This window comes from Leptonychotes weddellii, chromosome 4, assembly GCF_054177405.1.
Source record: "Leptonychotes weddellii isolate Sample4059 chromosome 4, ASM5417740v2, whole genome shotgun sequence".
Lineage (NCBI taxonomy): Eukaryota > Metazoa > Chordata > Mammalia > Carnivora > Phocidae > Leptonychotes > Leptonychotes weddellii.
Window position 1 is genome coordinate 80,934,162 of NC_138372.1, and position 25,034 is coordinate 80,959,195.

The 25,034-nt window shown below is 35.1% G+C and overlaps 1 long non-coding RNA gene across 1 annotated transcript in view; it reads left to right on the forward strand.

Moving 5' to 3' along the window:
• The window catches only part of LOC145721120 (uncharacterized), a 120,429-nt gene that overhangs the window by 22,713 nt on the left and 72,682 nt on the right, over window positions 1-25,034 (forward strand). Inside the window, exon 2 of the long non-coding RNA XR_014144586.1 lies at window positions 4,817-4,923. This is a non-coding gene — a long non-coding RNA (uncharacterized LOC145721120). The remainder of the gene's footprint in view (window positions 1-4,816; window positions 4,924-25,034) is intronic.

The window sequence follows — 25,034 nt, forward strand, 5'->3', positions numbered from 1 at the left end:
AAAGTTAATTTGGTAGTGTAGGATGTAGAGTGAAGGCAGCTATTAAATCATTTTCAGGAGTCACCATCAAATTCTCTTTTGGCATGAATTAGACCCAAATTTTCTCAAATGCTTCCAATTAATAATACAGAAAATAGCAGACATTAAAACCACCAGAAGTGCTTGAGGCCAGCTAAGACAAGGATCAAATGAAACAGCCTATGCTAGGAGATGGAAGCAGTGACTGCCTGGAACATGAGAGAGAGCTGGTTAATGCCTAGAACACGTGACAGCTAGAGCAAGGCCAAGTCAGCCATGGAGTACATTAGTCCTGCATAAAGACAGGATGTCACAGATTTCACCATTCACAGATTCAGCAGCAAACCCCTGCCAAAGGCTTGTGATCGAGACCATTTATATCTTAGTGGATACCAGTTCACAGAGTAAATCAGACCAGTGACTCTACAGCAGAGATCAGGCAACATGAGGACTCTGTGAGGTCTGAGGTTCTCTCTTTTGCTGTTCATAGGACATAGAAGTCAATATTCCACATCACCCTGAAGAGGAGCAGAGAGACAGAGATATGACTCCGAGAATAAACATTGCTTAGACCAACCTTTAAAATAAGTGTGTTAAGCGTCCGCCTTCCGCTCGGGTCATGATCTCAGGGTCCTGGGATCGAGCCCCACATCGGGCTCCCCGCTCCGCGGGAAGCCTGCTCCTCTCTCTCCTACTCTCCCTGCTTGTGTTCCCTCTCTTGCTGTATCTCTCTCTGTCGAATAAATAAATACAATCTTAAAAAATAAAATAAAATAAAATAATGGTGTTTAATGGACTGGAGTAAAATTTAGTATTCCCACTGCCCCCTGAGTTGGCTTTGGAGATCAGATCAGTTACACATAATATAAAGGTATTTTCATCTGCAGATGTAGTGCATCGTGACTACATCTTTAATCCATTTATATACCTATTGATCTATATTTTCTCTCTACCGCTCAGATGTCCCAAACTGGATCTTTCACTGACTTCCTCATGTACTCACTACTTATTTTTTATTTTTATTGGTACACTACTTCCCTGATCTTTACTTATGCAAATCACCATATGTTCTTAAAAATCAAGTGCCTCTCTCTTCCACAAAGACTTCACTACTGACTTCAATCCATAAAAATTTTTCACTTCTCTAAAATATTATTTGTGATTATTATCACTCAGTTTAACATAAAATTACAAAAAGCAACATATATTTCATAGTTCTTTCTTTCCTTCCATTGATCTCATATAAAGTATATATAACCTAGTACCTGGGAAGGAAACAACAATTTTAGAAAGAAGTATTTTCTCATAAAAGGTGGTGTTCATTGTCTGGTCTTAGAGATTTTCTGAGTTTTCCATTGTGTCTATTAGGCTCACTCTACCTAATTAAATACATATCTTTGTGTCTCATATATTTTTATGTGAATTTCTTACCTAATTTCACAGCGTTTTGAAGAACTGTGACATGTATAAAGTGTATGAAAAGTCTCTAAAACTAAGAATTGCTACACAAAACCTGACATGCTTTTAGATTTATTTACTCCTTTAATATTGTCATTATGAACACTCAAAAAATTCATGCTATTTGATTACACAGCCATATCATAAAATTATTCCTTTAAAAATATTACAAACTAAGCAAAAGAGAAAGATAATTAACAAATAATTGAAAAATTCAGCCAATTAATAACTTTACTTTATCAACTTGATACCATGGTAGTTAATACAAGCTTTTGCTTTATTGTCTGTCTGATGTATTGTTGGAGTGTTTTAAGTTCTGTCTGGTTTCTTCTTTATGTAACTGAAAAACCTACAACTGTGGTTAATTCACTGTCAATCTTGTGTGTTTCTGCGCAATTAATCATAACAGCAAAGAAGATATGTTTGATTGAGAAGAGGCAGAAAATGAGGATAATGAAATTTATGATTCTTAAAATAACGCACACTTACCACATCAGTCTTTCTCTTATTTGTCTTATATTCACCTTGAAGAAAAAAATATAAAAAGAGACATATCGCAGCTTCATTCCATATACTCTCTGGTAACACATTTATGCACAATATTAGTTGAAATCACTTTATAATGTTTTACAAATATTTTTACTACTTTAACCCATCTTCTAAGTCAGATAATGTTTTACAAATTAAAAAATAGAATCTATGTCTTTTAAATTCTACCTTAATCACCTAATATGGCAACTACAAATTTAAAAAAGTAAAAAATTGATTGGCATGCTTTGATATGAGTGCTATTCATTTTGTTTCCATTTCTAAATAATCACACAAATTTTCTTATTTTTCACAGACATATTCCTAAGAGTGAATCATATGTGCTTCCTAGGAAATATATTAAATTTGAATCTTCTCATATTACTATGCTGAAGAATATATTATTTAGCATCAATTAAAACTCAAAATGTTGATTTAGGCCCTAAAATAGAGATTTTAAATTATATGTTATGATAAAATGCAAGATAATTTGCCTTCAATCAACATTTTCTATTTTTTTTGCCACTTTCTTAAGTTTCATAAGAGATAGATGTATTTATCATAAATATATATGTATAAAAGATATATTACATGGTATATGTCTGGCTATATATATATATCATATATATGAATATATATTATTCTGTAGTTAGAAATATATGAATATAACTGTAGTTAGAAATTGCTCCCCCAAAATGATGTCCCATTCCTACCCAAGAAAAAATGATAAGACCTAAAAAATATTTTTCTATAGTCAAAAAAAGATATCTTATTTTATGGTATTGGTTAAACTTAATATGTCTCTTGCCATTTTAACAGCAAAATAGGATGATAATTAAAATAATCTCACTCAATGAGTTTGTTTTTTCCCCCTTTGGCAATGAAACCAAAATATTTAAAATATGTTTTCTTAAGGAAGGACTATAAATATTATTTTAAATAAAATTTCAGTATTTTAAATACGTCTGAGACCGTTCTGGTTAAAAAGATTAGTTCGTCATAGTTGTGCATGTTCATTTACCCACACAATAATTTCTAAGAAATATGATTAGAATTTACCCAGCATAAATTATTTGTACTCATCTCATTACTTGCTGCTTTTAGTGGCTGACATATCTCAATAAATCAATAGTTATGTAGCTCTAAAATTTCTAATGTTCTGATTACATGCACATGATTAATATATTTTGATTTATATACAATATTTAGATTAAATATAAAACATCTTGATTAGATATGTTTTATTAAAATAAGATGAGAAATATTAATAAGGATGCTTAAGGAAATGCATTTGGAAAGCATGCTCACTGACATTTAAAAAGGATGTTTCCTAATATAAACACAAATAGCAGAGAATTTTAAATGGCTTTTTGGAAAGCAATACTAATAATCTGAACTTTAATTTCTTACTCTTCACCTCTTGGGCTCATGCTTTTCATGGAGAATACAGAGTTGATTTGAGAAAACAAAACTTAATCCAAGTGTAAAAAATGTAGAGCTGTTTTGTTGTTTTTATTTTTTTTATTATGTAAAAACCAAACATCTTGGAGAACTAGGAGAGGATGAGTCCCTGCATAATATTTTTGGGAGTATAAAATATTACTTGACCAAATTTGAATTATGTATTAGAAAACTTTATTTAGCCCTTAACTACCCATTCAAGACTTCTCCCTAGAAGTAGTGCTAGAAATAATAGAGATACAAGCTGAGGTTTGTTTCAAAGGTTTGTTTCATTTTATGTGAACGAAAATTCTAAAGGAAAAATAAAACTAATAGTGAACAATGTGGAAGTGTTTGACTAATGTACTGCATATATGAATAGTTAACATATTAAGTGGAAATCAAATTTTGGTTAATATTTATTTATTTATTTATTTATTTTTTAAGATTTTATTTATGTACTTGACAGAGAGAGACACAGCGAGAGAGGGAACACAAGCAGGGGGAGTGGGAGAGGGAGAAGCAGGCTTCCCGCGGAGCAGGGAGCCCCATGTGGGGCTCGATCCCAGGATCCCTGGAACATGACCTCGATCCCAGGATCCCTGGAACATGACCAGACGCTTAACGACTGAGCCACCCAGGCACCCCTTGGTTAATATTTAATGCTAATAAGTAAAACACTGAAGGCACAAATCAGATGAAACTGCAAAGATATAAAGCTATATATGTCATCTTATTCTCAATTACATAAATATAAATTTATGTATATAAGCATAAACACACACACATATACACATATATACATATATACACATACATATGCATTAATGAAAACAGTTCTTGGAAAGAAATATACAAAATGTTAATAGTGGAGTCAAGATTGCTCTTTAAATTTAAAATAATCAAATGTATTAAGTACTCACTATAGCCAGTAAATAAGTCCACATTGTTTGGAAACTTCTCCCATCCTATCTATTCCTGTAGCTCAATTTACATTCTTTAAATATAAAAGGTTCTTTAAGTGTAAAAAAAGATGCCTTAAATGTAAAAGATGCTTTAAAAATGCTCACTATTTTAAATTCAAGTATTTTGCAATTCTACTACTAACCTAGAAATTGAGGTTAAAAAAAACTTAAATATGAAAATATAATAAGACCTATGTGATAGGGAGTTTTAATTTGAAAATGAGATAACCACTAATTGGATTCAGAGTTTGGAAAAAAATTATAGGACTAACTTGTCAGAAATTAATTGATGAAGAAATTCCTAGGAGAGTACCTACCCTAAAAAATAGATAAACTGAGGCACAAACAAAATTTTGGCCTTGGGGAAAAATGATTCTGAGAATAGATTATAACTTTCGTATTTGAAGGTATGCAGTGGACCAGAGGATGGAATGTAATGGTGCTCATCAGTATGTAATGAAGCACATTTGAAGAGCAGACTTCCTGAATTGTTATGGAGAAGGTGTCAGATAAGGTAAGTTCCAGAAAAAAATGGCTTATACTTAATTATTTGTAATATATAAAGCCTTCATTACACATTTTTTTTTCAATTTGTTTCTTATTTTCAATTTGTTTCTTATTTTCAATTATATGTCTCTGTGATCTAAATTAAGGTATCTAGAAACTGTGGGTATATACAAATCCATATAATGTTTGATTATAACACTACTTACAGCATAGAATGGCAAAAGAGTAGAAGGAGTCATAGGAAGTTTTGTGAAGGAGATTAAAAATTTTCTGTTTCTTCTGATACTTTTAATGGTACACAAAAGGAAATCTAATACATAAAAATGTGCTGAGAAAAAAATCCCTAAACTGGTTTAAAAAAAAAGGTTGCCCCACAAACACACTATTCATATATCTCAATCCTTAACATAGATAACTGTATGCTCAGTCATCTCTGCAATCACGTTTTTTAGCTAAATATGTGTTTGTTTTTGAAAAACTATTCAGAAGAAGCCTGTATGTTAGACTCAGCAGGAAACCAAAGCATCTATTATAAATATGTTCAAAGTACAAGTAACAGAGTACTAGTGTAGTACAAAGTTCTATGAATATATTCAAAGAAAACCATGTTTAAGATTTAAAGGAAAGTTTGATGACAGTGACTCAAGAAATCAATGAAATCAGCAAGAGATAAAAATTATGTTCAAAAGAACCAAATGAAAATTCTAAAGTTGAAAAGTTCAATACCTAAAGTAAAAAAATTCACTGTAGGGGCTCAACAGCAGGTTTCAGCTGGCAGAAGAAATAATGAGTAAACTTGAGGATAGCCCAGAAGCAGTTATACAATCTGAAGAAGAGAGAAAAAATGAAGATGAATCATTTCTCAGAGAGCTGCGGGACACCAGGAAGCATGGCAACACACCTATAATAGACTAGACTAGTAGAGAAGAGAGAGAGAGAAGTGCAGAAAAATATTTGAAGAAATAATGACTGAAAACTTTCTAAATTTGAAAAAACTTTAATGTACACATCTAAGAAAATCAGCAAACCCCGTAGAGGATAACATAACAGATCTGCAACCAGACAGCACAAACTGTTGAGAGACAGAGACAAACAGAAAATCTTGGAAGCAACAAGAGTAAAACAATTTGTGCAGCAAAGCACAGTAAGATTAGCAGCTGACTTATCAGAAATATTGTGGAACTTCTTTAAGACCTCATATTAATAAGTAGTAAAGTAGGCATAAAGATCCTGTGGTCTTCATTTAGGGTAGATAAATATCACTGTTCTGGGGTTCAGTGTTCAAAAATGTCTCACTTTCTTGATCTTTGAAACCAAGTCTATATAAGAGTGGCTTGTCTGCATCTGGGTGTGAGCCAAAACTTGAGAAAATAAACAATCTGAGAGTTAAGTAAGGATACTAACGTTGGTAACCCAAATGGTGTGGCTTGAAATGGAGCTGGTGAGCCAGAGTACCAGGGCATGGAGAAGGGAGGGAGGCAGAAATATGTTCCAATGCTTGGAGCGAATGAATGATAAGATCATCTGGAGAGACATAGAAAGAGCACAAATGGCCCACGATTGGATATTTTTTTACTAAAAATATGCACAGATAAACTGGCCCATTTCAGTGGTCAGAGCTGGAGTGGTAACATTGACTCAATCCCTTACTGATAATAAATAAAGGGAATCAACCTAAAAGACTGGAGAATCCACATAATCTAGTGAAGAGGTGGAAAGGCAAAATAAATATTACTTTTGAAAGACTGAGATGTGCCTGCAATGTCATTAAATGTCAAGAAAAATCTTAAAAGTGTGAGAAATCTTTTAAAATGTTGGATATGATGAAGTAGCTATCAAGAAAGCAATCAAAGTGCTAGGAATATAATGAAGTTTTTTAAAAAGACAGTTTTGAAAGTATAGTGAGCAGGTGTAGACCAAGAAAGAGTAAATATATTTCTTTCTTTTTAAGATTTTTAAAGCTTATTTTTTAGGGAGAGGGGCAGAAGGAGAAGGGAAGCAGACTCCCCGCTGAGCGTGGAGCCCAAAACCGAGCTCCATCTCAAGTCCCTGAGATCATGACCTCAGCTGAAATCAAGAGTCAGATGCTTAACCAACTGAGCCACCCAGGCGCCCCAAGAGTATATAGATTTCTGACTCAAGAAGTTTGGGAAGACTTAAATCAATTGTAAAAGACTTCCTGAAGATCTCCTGTCTGTATGTAAGTACTTCTATAGGCTGTAAAGATGTGGGAGAGTAAAATAATTTGTTGGAAGAAAATCATGAGAGGAGCAGGAGGAATTCAGAACAGGTGCGGGAATCACCTGGAACAACACGAGAGACATTTTCATTTCTTCTAGAAGAAGGAAGCAGTGTGGACTGTATAGTTCTTTGTTAAAGCTGGTTAAGAAAGAAGTAAAGAAACAAAAGAAAAATTTAGCTGTTTATTAAAAGAAATGTGATGCACTCATCTTCAGCATAAACATAACTCTGTATGAACCTAAATATTTTTGGATTATATGGAAATGTATTTCTTTTTTTTTTTTTTTAAGATTTTATTTATTTTTTTGACAGAGACATAGCGAGAGCAAGAACACAAGCAGGGGGAGAGGGAGAGGGAGAAGCAGGCTTCCTGCAGAGTAGGGAGCCCGATGAGGGGCTCGATCCCAGGACCCTGGGATCATGACCTGAGCCGAAGGCAGACGCTTAACGACTGAGCCACCCAGGCGCCCCTGGAAATGTATTTCTTGAGAGTAAGAATCTGAGATAGTAAAAATCTGGCATCTGGTATTATGATTTATAATACCTCCGCAAATGTGCTTTAATGGCTGAAAATCTTCCTCTATGTCTTACTGTTATTTAAATTACATTGTCCATTAGGTAAATTGTGGTCACTTACGTATAGTCCACATTCAGATAAACCCAAATTGTGTTCTTTGACCTAGAAGTTTTAAATATATCATTAGAGCAGACTTGGATTTTTGAAGTTGTGATGGGTAAGCAGGTGGAAGTCTTCTGTCAAATCAAAATCATTCCTTGGACATATCCTTTCTGTGACACATGCAAAGCCCAAGTGTCAGATATGGGTCTTGAACATTGAGATGCACACTTTGCATTTTCACCATCTCATTATTTTGACAGGGTGTCTGGGAGAGCTGGTATATACCAGATGTAACAAGAATTGTGCGTGTCAGCAATGTGAGCACCCAAACACATAACTCCGGAAAAATGTCTTGGACTGTATTAGTCTGAGCATTCTAGCAGGTTATGACTCATCAGTTAGAGAGTTTGCCTTATAAGTAAGGAAAACAAGGCACCAGTATGATATTGTTATTTTGGGGTGGCTCTCATTGTAAGCCTTATGGTCACTCATAATTAAATATTTATGTGTAAGTGTTTGTGTGTGTGTGTGTGTGTGTATACATATATATATATATACACATACATATATAAATACATACCTATATAATATTCATATATTCATGTGTAGCATATAAGTGTAAGTAACCACTAGAGCAAACTTGACATTGAGTAACTGAACTCCTGTGAACATACTGTGACTCTTTTAGATTTCAGCCCCATAGTAACTGGCATTTTGCATCCATGTTATTTGCTGCAAACAGTGCAGGGACTATTAAAATTGTAGGGTAATGAATTCCCTTTGGTTTCTCTCTCCTCCCTATGTATGCCTCCTATCCTTTCCTGCTGCTTCCTGACTTATCTCCAGATGACAATGGCCGAGTGCTGGCTCCCTTGCCCCTCTCCATCCAAGCTAGCTTTCTACAGTCACCTAGCATTATATCCAGATATCCTCTTCTCCTCACCAGAAGATTGTTTTAGTCTTTTATCTTAACTCAACTAGTATTAATTTGATTAAACATGTCTGCACATTAAATAAAATGAAGGCCAATTACACACATTCTAGTAAGATCAGCCTCACTGACATAATCACAGTGAAGAACATCTGTATTCATGGAAAGAATGAATATTTTTATAGAAACACTTCAAGTCAGAAGTCAGGCAATCCATGGAGATAGTGTAATCTTCATTGGAGCAGAAGGGCAGAACTCTGCCTTTGACTTTTTTACCCATGAATAACAGCATCTGTTTCACCTATGTGCAGAACATTCTCTGGGTAAAGGTATCCCAGTCCTAATTATGAAGTAACACTGTATTCCCTTTATGTTTATCTGACTTTACTTCTTTGTTACATTTTCTTGAAAAGTTGTCTCCAAAGTTTATAAGCAACTCCTCCTTGGGAGGTCTTTTCTCCACTTTCCCAAGTTGGGAAAACTGGCTTTTCCAATTCCCAAATAGGGACTCTGGCTTCTTCTGTTTTGGGGTCCATCACTTAGCAGGGTGCCAGCCACAGGGTGTGCTCTATAAATACCTGGTCGATGGAAACAGAAAACTTACATCAGTGATTGTTCCTTTTAGAAAGACTTTAAAACCTCTGAAGAACACATACATAACTTTGTGAGGAGCTTAGCTGAGCTGGAAAGAGCTGAATTTTCAGGCATTCAAGTAGCTGATCAAAGCAACAAATCCAAAATGAAAGTAATAATCAAACCTTTAATAACTTACTGTGATTGTATAAACAAGAGCTAAAACCAGAGATTGTGCCTGCTTGCCCTCTTCCATCTCCCCCACCCCCGTGAACATGAACTGGTGCATAAGTGAGGGTCAGGGGGATCAGCACAGATGTAGGGGTCCTCTCATTGCCCAGGGAATTCTGAACAAAAGACTCGCAGTTTTATGTACCCTGGGGCAGTGGGAGGGAGGAGAGTAGGGAACAGGAGAGGGCTTGGAGAGGGCAAGTACTGAGTCCTGATTCAGAGAGGAGAAAAGTATCTTCAGTATTTCCTCTCTTCCCCCCACCTCATAAGGAGACCTCTGGAGGTCCCAGATAATGAGACATAGGAACGAAAGTGCATGGGCAGAGTGCTAATATGTGGATATGCAAATTCACAGAAGGGCCTATGTCCTTGACTCTGACTCTCTAAGAGACTCTAATGTGCTGGCTGTTTACCACATCTTGTGTGAGGATGTGCAGCTTCCCCCCCTGAAGCCTGCTAGTAAATCCTTTGTACTAGTCTAGGGTCAGGCCTGAAAAATCACACACAGAGTTTTTAACTAGGTGTCAGGCTCCTTAAACTCAAAGTGAACTGTTGAAATCTGTGTAAGTTTTTCAGGGCCTGTTTAGGGGTGTTCTTTGTTTGGGGGTCATTAATCTGAGTTTTTCTTGTCTTTAAACTTTCTTCTGGGTAGAAAAAATGATAATACACCGGGTTGACTGTGAACATTTTCTCTACAAATACACAAGGAAGAAGACATGCATCATTCTTTTTTTTTTTTTAAAGATTTTATTTATTTATTTGACAGAGAGAGAGCGAGAGCAGGAACACAAGCAGGGGGAGTGGGAGAGGGAGAAGCAGGCTTCCCGCTGAGCAGGGAGCCCGATGTGGGGCTCGATTCCAGGACCCTGGGATCATGACCTGAGCCGAAGGCAGACGCTTAACGACTGAGCCACCCAGGCGCCCAAGACATGCATCATTCTAATAAACAATGTATATGTTTCTCCTTTATGCAACAGCTTACATAAATAGGATCCAGAATCTTTTAAGATGCTTTAAGGAAACAGGGAAAACCTTGCTTAATATAATTGCAACAGTCAGTGTTCTGTAGCAAGCCATTTTCTATTTCAATGGTCCTTATGTATATTAAAACACAAGCAAAGTGTTTATTTATCTAGGCTTACTAGCTCTCCTAATAAACCCTTCTCCCTAATATTGAAAATAAAATATAATATTTTCTCTTTACAAATTAATTATTTAGAAAAATAGTACTGCAGCCCTGAAGACTAGAAGAAAGTAATTAGACAGACATGCACAGCTTTAAATATTTTGAGGCACATCTGGGATAAGTGGTGGCTTAGTCACTCTTCACACTTTTCTGACACTCAAGATGATGCTTAGTTTGCAACTAATAAACAGTCAAGAATGCATAAATGAATGGATGAGCTCCCTCGTTTTGCTGGGTTGTGTGCCCATCATGAATCTCACCGGGGAACAACTTTGCTCTGACACCCAGGGCTGTTATCACACAATTCTGCATCTTCTCCCATTTTCTCTCCAGGTTGTAGTTGCAAATACAGTATCCTCTAAAAAGGAGGAGAAAAAACTTGGCAGTTATACAAAAAGCTGAGGCTGTTTCGACTTAGGAGGAAGCTATTTTATATTTGTTAAAAATATGTATATAGAGGAAGATATATGTAGATTTGAGTCTCAGCTGTACCATTTCAGTTTTGCTACAAAAAAAAAAAACTGCAAAAAAAAAAAGTAAACCACATATTTTTCTCCTAAAGCATTTTTGAGATGATTAAATAAATAATGAAAACAGAACTTCTGGTAAAGTCAGAATTATAACTACTAGACTTTGGCATGATACACTCTAGTCAAAACCTCAGTATGTACAGCATAGTGATGATAGTTAAAAATACTCCATTTTGTACTTGAAATTTGCTAAGAGAGTAGGTCTTAAGCATTTTCACAACACAACAAGGTAACATGTGAGGTAATGGATGTGTTCATTTACTTGTTTTGATCTTTTCACAAAGAATACAATATGTCAGATCATCACATGTACGCATTAAATATATACAATTTTATTTGTCAATTACACCTCAAAAAAGTGAGGAAAAAAAATAAGGGAAACTGGATGTGCAGTATATGGGAACTCTCCCACCTCCACTTCCGTGCTGATTCACCTGCCCTTTGACTAGTGCAAAGTTCCATGGGGGAGAGTAGCTCAGGTTGGTCTGTTCTTCCTTTGGATTTAGGGTCTTGCTTATATCGTTGGGAAGTGAGTAAAGGCGTACCTCTCATTTTTGCCTTGTTGCTTTAACTGGCTGCTTTGTTGCCTGGCAGCTCAGCTCTTCCAGCTCAGCTGAGCTCCTGACAATAATCAGAAATTGAATTGAAAACCCCCTTTGTGCAAGTCAAGAAATATTTTATCTCATTTGAATCTCACACCTTCCTACAGAATAAGCAAGATTCACCCTCCTATCATGTTATTTTACAGTTGAATCTACTCAACTCCACAGGATGCCCCCAAAATCCAGGGCCCCTGACCAATATTGGTTTTAAGACTGTGTCTGTGCCTCCCTAAATTGTAGCATTATGGACCCCATAATCCTCGGCAGTAGGAACAGCTTCGTTCAGCCTCATATTATTGGTAAGGAGTCAAGTCCCAGTTTCTTGCAGTGAACATGAAGGCATCTAGCTGTTAGCTACCTGTGTTTGCTTTGGGGCCTTAAGCCTCATTCTACCTATTTTGTTTGTTTGCTTTGTTTTTGGTGAAGATCTTCTTGATTTTGAAAATGGTTATGTCTTTTTTATTTTGTATTTTATAGTTTGTTTTCCCTTGGAAAATATTTATACTTATTTGTCAGTAACTTTTTTTGTTTTGTTTTTATCTTTTGGTATTTAACAACATGACTTTTGGGCTATAGCTATCAGAACTACAATCTCCATATACTTTAAGTATTGCTGAATTGAGAATTAGAAGCAACCATACATTTTACTCATAATTCTTAATGAAGAACAATTAACCAATCTTTTTGTCTGAAACAATCATGCCTTTTTCTTAAGTTGCAGTATAACTGATATATGATATCAGATTTATTTCAGGTGTACATCATAGTGATTCGCTATTTTTATATATTACAAAATGATCCCCATAAAAGTCTAGTTATCATCCAATACCATGCAAAGTTATTATAATATTATTGACTATACTTATACTGTACATGAAAACACCATGATTCATTTATTTTATAACTGGAAATTTGTACCCCTTAACCCCTTTCAGCTGTTTTGCCGACCCCAACTGCTCCCCGCTCTGGTAACCAAGAGTTTCCTTCATCTATGAATCTGTTTCTCTTTTGTTTATTTTCTTTATCCATTCATCTTTCAATACACACTGAGCTTACTGCCATATTTTGGCTACTGTAAATAATGCTGCAGTGAACATAGGAGTGCCTATATCTCTTTAAATTGGTGTTTTCATTTTCTTTGGCTAAGTACCCAGAAGTGCAATTGCTGGATCAAATGGTAGCTCTATTCGTAATTTTTTTTAGAAACTTCCATACTGTTTCCATTTCTGCACCAATTTACATTCTCACCAACAGTGCATGAGGGTTCCCTTTTATCCACATCCAGCCAACACTTATATATTTCTTATCTTTTTGATAATAGCCCTTCCGACCGGTGTGAGATGATAATCTCGTGGTTTGGATTTCCATTTCCCTGATGAGTGATACTGAGCATCTTTTCATGTACCTGTTGGACACCTATATGTCTTTTTGGAAAAATGTCTATTCAAGTTGGGTTGTTTGGGTTTTTTGATATTAAGATGTGTAAGTTCTTTACATATTTTGGATGCTAACCCCTTATTGTATATATGATTCTCCAGTATCTTCTTCTGTTCAGTAGGTTACCTTTTCATTTTGTTGATGGTTTCCTTCACCGTGCAAAAGCTTTTTTAGTTTGATATAATTTCATTTGTTTATTTTAGCTTTTGTTGCCTTTGCTTGAGGAGACTAGTCCAAAAAACTTTTGCTAAGACCAATGTCAAAGCGCTCATTGCTTATATTTTCGTCTAAGAATTGAATGGTTTCTGCTCTGACATCAAGTCTTTAACCCATTTATTTTTGAATGTGGTTTAAGAAAGCACTCCGTTTCATTTTTTTTTTTTTTTACATGTAGCTGTTCAGTTTTCCCGACACCGTTAATTGAAGAGACCGACTTTTTCCCATCTTATATTCTTGCCTCCTTTGTTGTAGATTAATTGAGTGTATATGTGTGGATTTATTCCTGGGCTCTCTAGTCTACTCCATTGATCTGTGTGTCTGTTTTGCCAGTACCATACTGTTCTGATTTCTCTTTGTGTATAGTTTGAAATCAGGGAGTGTGATACCTCCTACTTTGTTCTTCTTTTTCAAGATTGCTCTGGCTCTTGTGCCTTTTTTCTTATTACATAACTATGAATGTCAATTTTCAATACCACCCACCTACATTTTTTCAGTCCCACCCACATACATTTCAAATAAATTAATGTAAGAAGATACCTTTTTAGATTTTGTAACTTTAAAAGCTTGATAACAAAGAAGAATCTTTTGAGGAAATAGGGGATTTTATAATCAGAAGGAACCTTTACATATGTTATGGTAATAAGAACTACCTAAGGAATATTTTATCTAATTTCTGCTCATTCTATCCTATTAATTCTCATTTTCCTAGGGTTCATTGGTCTCTAGTACATTTCAATCAAGTTCATAACCAACTAAATATGACTTAGAGTAATGTAATTAGATAAAAAAACACACAAACTCTATCTTTAAATTTCAATGCTACACATTATTTTCAATCTCCAGAGAGATTAAACTGCATGTATAAAGGATTGTAGCTCTGATGTTTTTTGTTTTTTGTTTTTTTTTTTTGTAGCTCTGATGTTTTTGAACTGTTTTTGAATATTGTTCTGTGAGATATTTAGGCAGAGATAATATATGTGCTGCCGAAGCGAGCACTAGGCAGAGATAATAAAAATAAGTTAACCTTCAAAAATTCTTAGGGCACTATGCCCAATGAGGGAAACCAGACATGAAAAAATCCATAGTGCATGATTTTATTTATATGGTAAATCTATAGAGATAGAAAGTACGTGGTTACCTAGGAAGAGGAGTGGAAATGAAGAGTGACATTAACTCGGCACAAGATTTCTTTTTAAGATGATGGGAATATTCTAAAATTTGATTTTGGTAATATGTGGTGATGCCTTTAGAATTCTATAACGATGCCAAATTCATTGAATTTTCAAAACATGGCTATTTTGATAGAAAAAATCGATATAAAATAGTTTGACATAAAAAGAAAATACATGCTTTATGGCTTTAGAGTGAGATGGACTTGGGTTCAAGTCACAGCTGCACCATCAATTGGCTATCTGACTTTGAGCAATTTATTTCACTTCTCGGCACCTTAGCTTTCTCATGTCTAAAATGGAGGTAATAGTACCTACTCTGAAACGATGAATTAGAGCCCATGGAGATAAGATAGGTAAATATGTTGTATCTTTTCTAGCATTCAGTTAATGGTATAGGATCTGCTTGAGATATTTGGCATGTCTCCCTCTAGGAACATAAAACTGGCCTCTTGAACCCACATCATTTTTTTTTCTGTAATAAACATAAGGAGCTAGATCTAACTCTCCCTGTCAAATCTTACATATTTTTCTCACTCTACACTAGGAAGTTGCCAGCATTGTTTTCTCGGTTAAAAAAAAAAAAGAAAGTTCTTCTGTCCCGTGAGGATGGAGATTGCACACCAGATTGAATATTAATACCAGAAGGGTTGAGTTTTAATGCTGTTGTCCTTGTTGGCTACTGTTGAAATCTTACTTACAGAAAGCAGACAGCCATAGTATCCTCTTAAAACTTAGCTGCAAATTGAACTGCTCAATGCCTTCTACTCACCTCTTTGTGAATACATTTGATGTAAGGGCTCCATGAGAAATGAAAAGTGCTGAGGCTTTAATTTAAAAATTTTGTTTTCTCTTGGGCTAACAGGCACTACAGTTAATTTCAACTGTTGGCAGTAAACAATTCCAATATGAGGGCTATTAAGCTGCAATCATTTTAAGAAAGCTTCCCGGGTGACAGGGCCCATGGTGCCAGCAACTCATTGAAAAGACTGAAGCCACAAATACAAAGAAAGCACAACTGAGCTCCATGGATTAATGAGATATAATAATCATGCAGTTCAGAGGAACAAAACTTCATAGCCTGTTTTACTGGGTGTGATTTTGTTAAGTGTGCCATTAAGTTTGAAAGCAAGGCATTAGCTAGTCTTTGTCCCTGTATCTACGTGTTTCTGAATTACAAATAAAAAACATATTCAGTTGTAAACTCTCAGGATGTTCTGATGTGAAAAAAAGTGATACTCTTTTCCCTTGATGTTTCCACTACTGTTTCTCTTATAAAAACCCAAAGAGATTTTGTAATACAGACACTGAATTAATTCAGATATGGTGATGCTGCATTTAAATACTTTTTATCTTCTGTATACTCAGAAAAATTAAAAATCAAACACTTCTGAGCACTTTCTCCCCCCTACTCCCACAACGAACGATACTTCAAACTGTTTGGTGGTTTCTAGGCAAGGTAATGTGGCTGCCTCGTGCCATAGCCTTAGGCTGCAAATGCTCTGAGCCTCCAAATCTATCCTTCAAATTGTTCAAACTGTCCCAGAGCTTTGTTGAGCAACAACACTGACTCTCACGTTTAGGCTCAACCATGTGAGCATCCCCAGTAATTAGCAAACGTTCAACTTTTAAATAGCACATTGCCAATGACACTTACGAAATGCAGATCTTATTTTGGGGTAAGTACAAACACTTCTGCTTTTCCAAAGACTGTAATGAGTCAGAATCCAAATAACAGATAGTAAGAAAAAAAAATAAAGTCAAGACTGAATTCCTATCCTCAGGGATTATGTGTAATATTGATTACATATTCATATTATCCTAGCAGTAACTGGCATCAATTTGGTAAATTGAAATTATCTACGTTTGATCATTATTGAGTTATTTCTCTGAACATGTTTTGCAGAGTGCACTTTTTGGAGTATGATACTGCAGTATTATCTTTTGGATTTTTCTATTCTGGAACCATTTAGCATACTGGGTTTGCATATGTACCTTAGAATAAACACATAAGTTAGAGTTAGAAGGATTACCCCTAATTATGGGTATACCTCTGATGGTGAATGAAGAAGATAATGAAAATGTATGGTTTATTTTTAATTATATTTTAAAAGACTTTTTTTTTAGAGCACTTTTAGGTTTATAACAAAATTAAGAGATTTCCTATATAACCTCTACCCCCACAGATGCACAGCCTCCCCCATTACCAACATCACTCACCAGAATGGTACATTTTTTACCAAAGATAAACCTACATTGATACATCATAATCCCACAATCTATAGTTTACCTTAGGGTTCACTCTTGGTGTTGTGTGTTCTATAGATTGAAAAAATGTATAATGAAAAGCCATTATAATTTTATACAGAGTATTTTCACTGCCTTAAAAATCCTGTTCTCTGGCTATTCATCTTCCACCCCCACGCCCAATGTTTACTTTTTATCAGACTGTAAACTATGAATTCTCCATGAACTATCTTATTTAGACCTTAAGCAAACTTTCTAGTTACAATTCATTGGGAATGGAAGTCATCTCATCTGAACCAGTCCAATCAGGTTCTTTCTTTTGAAAATTTTGCATTGGTGGGGTAGATTGAAGAAATGTTATGATAAAAACTAGTATGTCTATTACCAGACACTGTGTTCTGTTTACGTTTTATCCAGGTACAAAGAGAAGAATTAAATCATGCATACTAGGAAAAATAATAAATTAGAAGCAAAAATATAATGCTTAAAGAGAAAAAAGCCTGGGTTTTGGCTTTCTGATGATTTTCTAGTTCTTGTCATTTGTGAGACTCTATTTTATTTGAATTACAAGAGATATTTCAGCATGTTTCCTTGCCTTACACTTGCTTAAATTCTGTTATTTGCAGTCCACAAAACCTTTCCTGAAGCTAATATTTTGATTATATATATATATATCCCATATATACACACACATATACATAAATCCAACATTTCTACCATCATTTTAGATGACTGAGATTTGTATTCCAAAGTAGACTGCAGTTAGGACAACAATAGCAACAAAATCAGAATGGTCAATATGCCTGGAATGTATACACCATCCATTTGTTATTGCATTTGGGATGTTGAATAAGTAACTTACCACCTTTTTTATGTCAGTTTCCTAAACTATCCAGGTAGATATATATCAAATTATGTAAGTAGTTTCAAGTGTGTTTAGACTTGTCAGGGAGTTATACAGAGGAATCTCAAGGATTGGCTGAAGGGGCCAAGTGGGTAAAAAGAGTGAAGGGATGGGGCTCTTTTGTCATCTGAAAGACGCTGCTTTTATACATACACACATACTCTCACACAGACTTATGATACTTACACATAAACATGTATTTGTCAATTCTATGTAAAAATGAGTGATTCCCCTGCTTCAAAATTATTAACTTTGTAATCTCTAAAAATATGTTCTGTTATTAGCATTCTGTGATTTTCTAAAATACAAGCAAGTGTAACATTCACATAACCCATATGATGGAGAAGAAAAGTTTTAAGGAACTAAACAGAGGGCAATCCTCACCAGTGGGAATCTTTCAAGTCTAAACCGCTTTGCTTCAGTTAGGAGCAGGCTTTGAAATTAGAAAGAGAAATCCAGGAATAGCTGGAGGGCTTGTTCAGGTCTTGCAGAAGTGTAAACTATCTAAGACCTGTGACCAGGAGTAGTTCTGAAAATAAAAAGTGCTCTTTTTCTTTTGGCTTCAGTTGGCTTCAGTGCATTTTTCTTCCAACTAAGACCCAGAGTTGTTTCCTAGCCATGAAACCTTTTTTTCCATAGGTTTTAAAAGGCAATACAAACAGTGATAAAATAAAGAATAGCTGCAGAGAGTATTTCACAGTAAGATAGCAAGTGTTTCTGTGAAATAATTGGACACTGAACAAATAGCTAAGTGTCTTCTCTCCCTCTCAAACTTCATACTATTAAAAAATAATTAATACAACTAGAACAATGAGAATGGTATAGGCCATTAAGAGAATGAGTTTTTTATTAGCAAAGAAAAAAAAAGATAATATGGGGAGATAACATCATGAAAGACAACAGATAGGAAGCCCCAGGAATGAGTCCCTTTGCCAAAACTATTGAGCTGGCAAGAACTGTCTAAAGAGAGTTAAAAGAGAATGAGAAAACAAGCCACTGACTGGGAGAAAATATTTGCTAAAGACACATCTGATACAGGACCATTAACCAAAATATCCAAAGATCTCTTACAACTCAACAATTAGGACAAACAACCTAATAAAAAAAATGGGCCAAAGACTTTAAGAGACACTCACCAAAAAACTGATACGGGTGACATATAAGTGTATGAAAAGATGCTCTATAGCATAGGACATTAGAGAAATGCAAGTTAAAACAAGAGATACCACTATGTACTGAGTAGAATGACCAAAATCTGGAACACTGACAACACCAAATGCCGGCGAGGTTGAGGAGCAACAGGAATTCTGGTGGGAGGCAACACGGTGCAGCCACTTTGAAAGACATTTTAGTAGCGTCTTGGAACACTAAACGCACTTTTACCGTATGATCCAGCAATCATTGCCCTTGGTATTTTTATCCAAAGGAGTTGTTTTATCTATAATTGCCAAAACTTGGCATCAACTAAAATGTCCTTCAGTAGATAAGTGGATAAATAATCTCCATAGTTTTGCCCTTTCCAGAATATCACATAACTGGAATCATACAGTACGTAGATCTTTTGGATTCACTTTTTTTCAGTCAACAGTAGGCATTTAAGCTTCCACTACATCTTTTTGGTCAATTTTAAGGGCTCTTTATTTTTTATTTTTTTTTTTTAAAGATTTTATTTATTTATTTGACAGAGAGAGATATAGCGAGAGCAGGAACACAAGCAGGGGGAGTGGAAGAGGGAGAAGCAGACTTCCTGCCGAGCAGGGAGCCCGATGCGGGGCTTGATCCCAGGACCCTGAGATCACGACCTGAGCCGAAGGCAGACGCTTAACGACTGAGCCACCCAGGCGCCCTTAAGGGCTCTTTCTAATGTTATAGTTTTAGTTCAGTGGCGGTCTTCTGTACTTCAAATAAATATGTCCATATATTACTTATTTATTATTTACATATTTATTGACTTTGTTTTAGTTACCTTTCGCTATCCAATATCTTGCAAAACATATTTAGAGTCCATTAGATCATGTAAACATCTAGAGTTGTCAACTTGATTAAGGTTCTCAAACAATTATGTGAAATTTCTTGGAGTTTTCTAAAATTATTACTTTTTAATGTTTGTTTAATCTAATTGAAAACTTATAAATGTAGCAACATTGTTATTGAAATTTATATTTTTCTAAATGTGGCAGATTTATCTGCCACTGAATTTATTTTCTCACTGAATTATGCCCAGCATTGTCAAATACCAAATTTATATATATATACACATATATATATATCATCATAATATATATATTTTATATATAAATGATATATATCATATATATGTGGTAAAATTATATCTGTAATTTCAATAAAGGAGAAAGACTAAAAAATAAATAACTGAAAAATATATGTGGACAATCAAAAATCAAAGGAAGGTAGAATTAAACAAATCACCAAGTAGATAATTTTTAGATACCCAATCCAGTGAATGATTGATTTGGGTATTCTGTTTTTTACTTTTAAATATTGTGTGTAGTTGACCAGTTTCCCTTTGTCTTTACTAGAAAGCATTATAACTACACATTATTTGTCTACACTGGTCTCTAAATAGCAAAACTTCTAGTGCTATAGTGGGAAAGACTGGAGGGAAGAGATGTGGACTCGGGGAGCACAATATTATACTATTCTCAAAAAGATATAAATGTATGAGTACATTTATGAAAATATCTTCCAGAATGTAATTAATATGAAAAGCATCTTATGATTATATTCTACTTATAAGAAGGTATATGTTGAAGAAGAAGGTTGTAGAAATAATCAAAAGGTAATTTTTGTAAGTATCACTGTAATTCCTAACTTTGCTGCATACTTTTTGAGCCCCTTCCTCTCTATGCGCCTGGATCTTCAGCTGCAGCAGCAAGCCAGCGTAGATACATTGAACACTCTTTTACATTCCATCACGAAGGTGGAAAATGAAAACTGGTTAACTGAAACCACATTGTTAGATGAAATAAGAAAGTTCAGAGAAATGGTCGTTCGACTAACGGACCATTCAGCAAATTAGTACATATTGACCAGTTACTGAAGTGGCAAGAATGAACTTGGATCAATGAAACCTGGTCGAACAACCCCATAAACATAAACTCTTAGCACTTAAGTGGAAAGGAATTCATAGGGATGCAGAGGAGTACCACAAAATAAGACAGCCAATAAAAAGGATATTGATGTTATAAACTTCTATTCACCTAAAAGAAAGACGTGAAATATATAAACCACATCCCACAAACTGAAAGAAATACAAAAAGATAGTGATAGATTTTAAAAGGGCTCAATAAGAAACTGATAGATAAAGCTGTCAAAGTTTTTCCAAGAATTCAAAGGATTTAAATAGCATAATGAATAAAATTAACCTAAAATATACTTTAGATCCTTTCATCCAAACAATAGTATACATTGAACATTGATAAAATCAAGCCAGGAAATAGACTATAAAATCAGACACAATTTGAAAGACATATTCTCTGACTCAAAATGCAATTTAATAAGAAAATGTTAAAGTCTAAATACCTCATGGATTCACAGAAAATTAGACTGGACACTGAAATATTTAGCAAAGAATGCCAGGAGAGGCATTATATGATATATAAACTTGTGTATTACAACATAGGAGAACTTAAAAGAAATTGTATAATTATGTTTTAATCCATTAATTAAAAAAGAATAATATTTAAAATGAGCTCAGTTTTTAAATAACAAAATAATTAGTATTAAACTTATGTAAATAAAAAGCAGTAATAAAAATATTGAAATGGAATAAAATGGGGTCCAAAAATTTCAAAAGATGATTTTAGGAAGCATAAATAGATAGCTCTATAAGCCAGAGCGATCAAAAATAAATGGAAAAGCAAAAATAAACAAGATCATGAGTAATATACCCACATATTAGGCTAAGGATTAACATCCACAATAAAAAAATCTAATAAAAGTTGTAAGAAAAATCTACAACTCAATCAATAAACGAGCAAAGGGAAAAAGTCAAAAATTTGTATGTGGAATAAAAACCTTTTGAAAATAGGGCTTATTGGAAATTGTTTGTGGGAGGGTAAATTTTTTGAAAAACCACCTTACCACCTTAGAGTGCTGTTTTTCAGCTGTGCAAACCCATATACACTAATTCAAATTACAAATATATGCCAGAGACATTTGATGGATTTAAGGAAGGAAATATAAGGATACTCATTTCAGTTTTTTGTAATTATAAAACTTTGAAAAGAATCTAAATATCCATTAGTATGAGAATGGTTTAATAAATTTTGGATATTCTTTTAGTCATTCTGGATAGTTTTCAAAGTGAATTTGTTCACTCTAGACAGTTTTCAAAGTGAATAGAGTTACTTGAAAAGTAAGTTGTGAGAAAATACCATTTATGAAAATTTAATTAAAAATTAAGTATGTTTCGGGGCGCCTGGGTGGCTCAGATGGTTAAACGTCTGCCTTCGGCTCAGGTCATGATCCCAGGGTCCTGGGATCGAGTCCCGCATCAGGCTCCCTGCTCAGTGGGGAGGCTGCTTCTCCCTCTGCCTCTCTCTCTCTCTCTCTCTTATGAATAAATAAATAAAATCTTTAAAAAATTTAAATATGTTTCTTCATAGACCTATAAATAGTCAAATGGCTTTATACATTCAGATTCATGATGGTGGCTTTTAGGATGGATACATAAAAGAATAGGATTATGGGGCGCCTGGGTGGCTCAGTCGGTTAAGCGACTGCCTTCGGCTCAGGTCATGATCCTGGAGTCCCGGGATCGAGTCCCGCATCGGGCTCCCTGCTCGGCAGGGGGTCTGCTTCTCCCTCTGACCCTCCCCACTCTCATGTTCTCTCTCTCAAATAAATAAAATCTTTAAAAAAAAAAAAGAATAGGATTATGAACACAGTGCACGAAAATTTCTTTTATAAAAATAATCTGTGTGGTATGATTCATCCTTTATAACATTTTGTAAAAGGCAAAACTATGTAGACAGGAAGGATCATTGGTTGCCGGGGATGAATAGGCAAAGCACAGAGGATTTTCAGCACTGTGGAAATAACCTATATGATACTGTAACAGCAAAACCTATGTAAACTCTGCCTTCGGGTGATAATGATGTGTCAGCCTGGGGTCAAGTCTCTGCCTTCCTCTCAGTTGTACTGTGTACCTGAAACTGATCTAGAAAAGTTCTTAAAAACACCTGAAAAATGAGAAAATCTGAAAAACTAACTAGGGTGATGTAAGGTTTGGTTTATAATTTTGAATAGGTGTGATTGATTTGACTGAAGTAGAGAGTAAATCAGCTGATGACTTCTGGTATTGACCATTACACCGATCAAACCTTATGAGGAGAAAAACTCTTGAGGATCTTGCTGGCAATCATATACTCTCTGGTCTTGACGATTACTAAGCTTGCTGCCTGAGATGTTGTCTCTTCCAAAATAATAAGAGAGATCCGCACATGAGCATTTACCCTCATTTAGCAGATCCTGCAATTGACTCTTGTTGATTCTAACGCTTGCCTGCTTGGCTAGGGCCTCCTTGCCTCACATCTGCATTCTGTAGCCAGATGATGAGCATGTGGATATGTGTTTATTGTCATGGAGCTAATCAGAGGAGAACAACCTGAAATAAATAGCCACGTCTGAGACTTAAATGACAGTCCTTAGCTGGCATGGACTTACTCTGATACTCACGTTACAAATTTCATAAAGACTGTAAAGAGTAGTTAGTGTTTCCAATAATGGCTATTGCTGCTGTGTGTGTGTGTGTGTGTGTGTGCTTAACAATTTTGTTTATAGGTAAACTATAGGTTGTGTCCAAGAAAAGTAGTGAATGCACCTTTATTGGTGCCTATTCTCTATCAGCCTGTTGAAGCAATGTCTGCTTTACATTTGTATTCCCCTCCAAATGGTGGTTAGTGTGCTATTTCATCATATACAAACAAACAAACCAAAATCAAACCAAACAAACATAAAGGTCCTAAGGTAAATAAAGGTACAAGATGAAGATACCTGACTTGCTTTCTTGATGTTTTATGGTTTTTTAGTAGTTTGTTAATAAATATGCCCATCTTCAGTGTGACCCTAGACTGCAGTGATGTGGGTAAATCTGGATGCATGCAACACGGGGGGAAAGAAAACCCAGAAACCCACAGTAGAGGCTGGTAGAGATTATGGTAGGAAGTAGAGACAGAGGAAATTGCATGGCTGACTTTCTTCTCTTAACTGATACACTACTCTACTGTCAATGCAGTATATATAAATATTTTTGATAATTTGCTATTTTAACATAGGTAATTTCATGTTTTTCTCTACCTACGTGCATGCCTAATTTCTGCATTACCACGAATTTTCCTGTTAAAAACCAATTACCTTCTTTTTGCTTCATGTAACATTCTTCATTTGCCCTTTTAATTATTTTAATGGTCCTATAGAGTAATGTAATTATAAGAAAAATGAATAGTTTAAAATCTGAAGTTTGTCATTGGAAAACTAGCATGAGACACATAACAAGAGAATTCTCAGTAGGAGATCAAATGAACTGAGGGAGGCTTCTGCTTAGCTGACAATATTTAGGTTGTTGCCTGTTTTGTAGTTTAAATTCCTCCTACAGCTCTCTAAAGGACAGTAATTTAGATGTATCATTTAAACTTATACAGTCACACTGTCTTCCCACAATTATTCAAGCTGAAGTAAAAAATTACTCCCTGGCTATTCTTAACCTGATATTTTATCAAATAAAGGGATATATGGATTGTTCTAGGGAACATTTAAATAATAAATGAAAAGAATTCCAGATGAATACATTGTCCTTTAAAGTTAGAAGGGTTTCCTTCCTCAGAGGAGCAACTAAGATGCCGGGCCCTCTCCATGTTGACTTATTGGTGTCACCAAAAGGAACTAAATTGTTGTACAAATACAAAGAAAATAGACATATAATCCTCATGTGAATTATTCATTCCCAGTAGATGTATCACACAGTTTCTGTTGAAATGTAAAGAACTATATAGAGAAATAGACACACTCCTATGCTCACCCACGTTAACAAATATTTTTTTTTTTTAAGATTTTATTTATTTATTTGACAGAGAGAGACACAGCGAGAGAGGAGATACAAGCAGGGGGAGTGGGAGAGGGAGAAGCAGGCTTCCCGCGGAGCAGGGAGCCCGATGCCGGGCTTGATCCCAGGACCCTGGGACCATGACCTGAGCCGAAGGCAGACG